This window comes from Heliangelus exortis, chromosome 4 (assembly GCF_036169615.1).
Source record: "Heliangelus exortis chromosome 4, bHelExo1.hap1, whole genome shotgun sequence".
Taxonomy (NCBI): Eukaryota; Metazoa; Chordata; class Aves; order Apodiformes; family Trochilidae; genus Heliangelus; species Heliangelus exortis.
The window spans coordinates 31968314-31974313 of record NC_092425.1 but is presented as its reverse complement, the minus strand read 5'-3'; positions in this window follow the sequence as shown (position 1 = coordinate 31974313).

Sequence of the window (6000 nt, the reverse complement as noted above, 5' to 3'; positions counted from 1 at the left end):
ACAGAGTAATTGGAGTTACCTCAGTCTACATTGAAAGATTAAAAGAAACCTGAATTGTTTGTGTTTTCCATTGCACACCAGCAAATTGATGTTATCGTGGCCCAGCTGCTGTGCAGCAGCCTTTTATTCACAGTAATTTAATTGTTTTTCAAGTCTTTCAAAAACTTAGGATCACTGGAAAATGTGTCTGTCTACTCAGGTCACAAATTATGAAAAACCTCATACTTTCAGACATTTTTTATTGCTTATTAGGTGCTGAGTGGGATATCTGCTATAATTTTATAGTGCTTCAGAAACAACTTGTCTTTATCTAATGGTCAGCAAGAAAGGGGAAGTAAGATTGGTGTATTTAAAAGCTTTCATTAAAATATTCTAGCAATACCATATATTAATGAGTCAGTGATTCCTTTTAAAATATGAATATAGACTCTTCACAGTGTTGGTACAATTAGTTTTACTGTATCCATTCCTCCTAAGAAATGTTTTTAAAAAAGATACTTCGAAAAGTTCCTGATTATTTGCAAGAAGAAATTAAAAGTATGCAGCAACTGTAGGTTTTTGGTTGGAGTTTCTAGTTGTCAGTCTGTGGAATATCTACTCCCCACAAGATCCAGGTATAAAGTTTTAAATAATTCCCAAACCTTTCTATCAAGTTGTTTTATCACCACATTACCTCTACATTGAAAATTCATACCGTTTTCTGAAGGTGCCCTTAGACATCTGATCCACTTATACATAACTAAGACAAACCAGTTATAAAAGTATGAGGGAACCTACAGGAATTTATTAGAAGTCAATAAACAAATGAAAAAGTCAGCGATGGTTCCAGTCAGGGAATCAATACTAACATATATTTGCTGATTTTTAAGCCACTTAAACAGTGAAGTGTATATTTTAAAGAGGTTTTTTTCCAGACTGTTGTGTGAGATAGCATAATTATTATAACTTTAGAGCCATTTTATCTGTCTAAGAACAGCTAAAAGCCTTATTTTGCTCATTTAAGAATGAATGGCAAGAGTTCTATTAAGTGGGATGAAACTCCGAGCTGGAAAACAAAAAATTCTGATGCTTTCTTTAATTTGTAATTTTACATGCAGATAACAAAGCTACATGTGGCATTCAGCTAACTGCACCACAAATTCAGAAACATAATAGCCCAGATAGTAACTCCACTTTGTTCATTGCTTTGATTTCCCTGTTGTCCTTCAACATGCAGGACACTCCTCTTCCTATTCATTCCTTCCTCTCCTTAAGATGTATATGCAGTATAAATAAAATATAAAAATATGACAGTAGAATACATAAATTTCATACATATAGTTAAATAATAAGGCTCGGTGGAGATAAACAGTATAATCATTAACCTTACAAGAACTTGGAGAAAACTGTTACTTAAGAAGTCTGCAATCAACCCATTGATAATATTTTGTCCCACCAAATAATAATAGCATTTCATGGATCAGTTAGTACCAATGGACAAGAATTTTGTATAAATCAGATTGAATGTTCCATTTCATACTCCTTAAATCACATCATTTCCTCAGGGAGGAATGCCTTTCATCACATACACAATGGAATTTGTGCATAACATGGGTTAATTTCCTTGGTGATTTGTTCCAACTTGTGGGGATAATTAAACACTGAATTGAATGACTTTGGGATATGACGGTTGCCCTTCAGCTTAAGACTTCAAAACCAAAGTCTTTTTAAAGGATGTACCTTAACACAATGTATCAAGTAATGAATTTTGCTGAAATGTCACAGTCCAGAAAATGCAGAAAGGAATCAGAATACAGCAGTAAAACTTTCTGAAACAATGACAGGCATCTTTACAGCTTTAAAATTTCTTGAAGAATATCAGACACAGAATAAATAGCATTTATTATGGCCTTGCCGGCTACTCACCAGCACACAGACTGCATTTTCAGAATCATCAATAAAGTTAACTTCAGCCCTCTGCATCACAAAATCTATCTATGCCAATGGCAACAGACAGATCAAGGCAAATGCCCTGCCTGTGTGCCAAATTAAAGTGCATATATCTGTGCAAATAGTTTTTAGTTATAGTTTCAGTATGTATTAGCAGAGTTCCTTTGGAATTAGCTATTTAATGCTCAACACCTGGTCTTTCTTGTTAATTTATATTGCCTAAGATTTTCCCCTTCCTAATTTGCATAGATGCCATAAAGATTAAAGTATATATAATTATTGATTTTTTCTCTGGGCATGCATTTTCTTCTTTAGAAAAATATATTTGATTGACTTTTTATTTTTCCTTTTATTTGAATCTCCTGATTGTTTTGTTTATTATTAAGATTTTTTTCTAATATTAATGAAGATCTAATTAGTTTTGGATCCTCTACAGTGATTTTTCTTCACACATAAAAATGAAAAAGGATAGGAAAGGGAATAAGATATGCTGTGAAAGCAAAAAAAGAGAAAGGCAGCCCATGATAAAGGTGAAACAATAGCTCCCCTCAAGCTAATATTTGACAATGACAGAACATGAGTCACATTATTTAAATCATATTAATAATTAATAGGCTTAGATGTTACAGAACGTTCTCCCACCATGTTTCCCTTAGCACCACTCTGGATTCTGAAGAGTTTCTACTTTTTCAAGTGACGTAAAACATAGCAGAATAAGGCCAGTATTATTTCACCTAGAATCTGCTTGTCATTTTGTTATATTTATGTTTGGAAACATATATCTTTTTGTGGCTGTAATAATTTACAAACTAGAAAAAAATTAAAGAAGAAATTTTCAGTGCAGTTTATGCTGTGATCTATTGTAGCTGAGAACCACATCTTTTCCTGACAATAATCACAAGTTTTATTAGACACTGAACAGTCTGGTAAGTTTATCATGGTTGCTAGCTTATTGTGAATATATTCATGTTAAAAACAAACAAAAGAAAAGCCTGCAGCACTTGATGCCCCACTGGGGTAAATCACAACTGCTTCACCATTTGAAATTCTAATCTGAGACCTTTTCTATCCTTGCACATTAAGTGTATGTTCAGAAGAATACATCTTCAAAACAATTTTTAATGGACAGCGATGCTTCTCATCAGCAGCTTGCAGTGCTCCATATGGCAAAAGATACTGCTGAGCTATCACATCACACAAGCAGTTGTGGAGTATAGGAAGGAACACCTACCACTGGTTATATTTAAGAGCATGAATCTGTGAAAGTGGCAGTCGAAGGAGTATTAACAGCTGCAAGAGAAGCACTATACCTTGTGCAACTGTCTTATTCAAAGGAGGTGGACAGCTAATAGAGTGAGATAGCATAATTATTATAAGCCAGTATACCAGTATTTTACAAACTGCAGCATCACAAAGAAGTTACAAACAGCAGCAAGCGATACAGAGATGGAAAGCCTAGGCAGCTGCCCCAGGTGGTTATCTTTTGGGTACAAGTGGCTGTTTTGGTGAAAGAGAAAAAATAAGCATAGACACGGGAGATAATTTCAAATTCATAAATAATTTTTAAAGCAGTGTGGTGGAAACAACAAATGGTACTATTTACAAAATAGTATTTTTTTTTATTTTTTTATTTTTTTTCTATAGAGAAGGCAGAATTGACAAACCTATTTTTCCTTAAAATCATGGCAGGAGTTTTCCCATCTGCTTTTAACATGTGTGTGGAATACTAGCTCCACATGTGCCCAGCATTTGCCACTGTCACATGAAGAAGCACACAAACACTTTTGCTAGTGGAGGCAAATCCTTTGCATAAATAAAAGCCACCTAATCTAAAAGCAATAGCATCAAGAAAAACCTCTGTGTATCCTCTTTCAAGGATCCAAGTACAGTCAGCTCTGAGTTGTTAGTGGTGCAAGACAGATTAAGCTGAAGATTCTTGATCCACAGCCAGCATCTAGTTAATGTCAGGAATTACCTCTACCCTGTAGATTTCATTTATCCGCGAGCTGCAACTATGACATCTCTCCTGAGATGTGAAGATGATTAGTCACCCTTGTCTGGCAGAAAAATACAGAAATCATCATCCAGTGGAATCAAGGTAAAGATGAAGTTTCACAGAGTAATTTTACTGTCTTTGACCGGAGTACTTGGTCAAAGCTCAGGGCACTGTGTATTGATTCTGTTGGGAGGAAGGTGGTGATGGAGTCAGATGTCTTTGATGTAATCTATTTACTTACAAAGAATGAGCAAGCTTCTGAACTGCTGCAGAAAGCAAACAACAGTTTCCTTGATCATTCCTCCAAAAAATCTTTCAAGCTGGCACCCAGAGCAAATTTTCTTTCTTAGATGTTAAATAAACATTTTTCAGGTGGAAAAGGATAAACAACTTGAGAACCTTTCTGGCTCTAATTTCTGTGTTTTTTACAACTCTGAGAGCCATTTTCCTGTGTTCCAGTACCTTACTGATTGTGTATCAGGTTTCCTATCTTAGGCACTTGCTTTTTTCCCTTGCATACATTTCCACATTCAAAGCATTATATGAATCAATGAATATGAATTCAGTAGCCCATGAATGTCCAGTCAGACACAGAAGGTGGAAGAGGGTATTGTTTAATCTAAATTGCTTAATAAGCCGAATAATTTCTCATAACCAATGTAAATGAAGGACCGTGGTTACATCTCCCAGTTTCTGAAAGACAATGTTGAACTCCTAACATCTGTTACTAGGGCTAGCACGCAGATAATGACCACATTTAAATGCTAAGGGAATACATGCATAAATCAATATCAGTTTTCAGTTCTGATGTTGAATCAGGAAGTTAAAGCATTGTAATTATTTGGGGATCAAAGATAACACTCACATCCATCTTTTCTTTTAATCAGGCATCCGGTAACCACTCAATCTCTGCTGCCAGTGCAGGTGAATGCCAGCAAATGCTCTAAGATGGACGTTTTTGATTTGCTTATGGTGGGATGGTATGGCTATGGAGCCAGGGTTATATATCTCTGTATTCTACCTCACTACCTGAATGTGGAATAGTGTTTCACATGGAAGATTAGACTTTGCTAGGCAGTGAAGATGCAAAATTAAATCAGACATACTGGCAGTGCATTTGGTTAGAAGAAAAGTAAAGGGAAAGCAGGTGGTACAAAATTTAGATTTTTATTTCAATTTGTATTGTTGCATATAAGTAATCTTAGACATTTTGAGCCCATTTTACTTCACTGATCTGAATAAGGAAGTTTGAACAGAGCTGCCTGAGAGCCATGGGTGTTTAATATCCATTCCTTGTGACATGTGCATTTGCACAAACCATGGAAATACCTGAATCAGATCAAATCCAGACTGGAATGTGCTGCCCTGTAAGACTACTGAGTATGCTGCATCCTACAGCTGTGAGGCAAATTTAGAAGAAAATGAAGACAGCTGGTGTTAAGGAAAAATGGAAAAATAATACAATCTCTGGAACTTCCATAGCCTTATAATCTCCTACTTCTTTTGTCATCACCAGGAAGCATGCAACATGATTTGTCAAATGTAAAAACACACACTGTTATTTGAAAGAACAGAATATCAAGCAACTTATTTTCAGGGGTGCAGTCACAAGTGGCTTGCAAGTGCACCATATATTTATGAGGAAGAAATGCAAGAGAATTTTTCTTAAAAAAGGTTGTACTATAGCAGCAGCTTTGTTGTTCATACAAACTGAGCTCCTGCATGGTGTTTGCTTATTACATTAACAAGGTCTTAAGACAGAAAGAAAAAAATTAGGGTAGACTCAGTCAAATGGCACATTATGCAAAGATATTATTTTGTGCTCTGTTCAGAAAAAGATGTGTTCCATGTTACAGTTAAATAACAGTATCTTTTTTAAAAATCGTGATTTAAATAAATGAACAAAGTCAATTTTAGTCTTTGTCTTATGGTTCCAAAAAGGTTTGCACCATTTAATGAAAGCCACAGAAGCAGATGATGTAAAAGTCTTGAATTTTATTCTATCTCCTTAATTAGAGCAGTCATCAATGATGTAAAGTTAAGAAAACTGTAAAATAAGCTAGAAAGCCAAATCT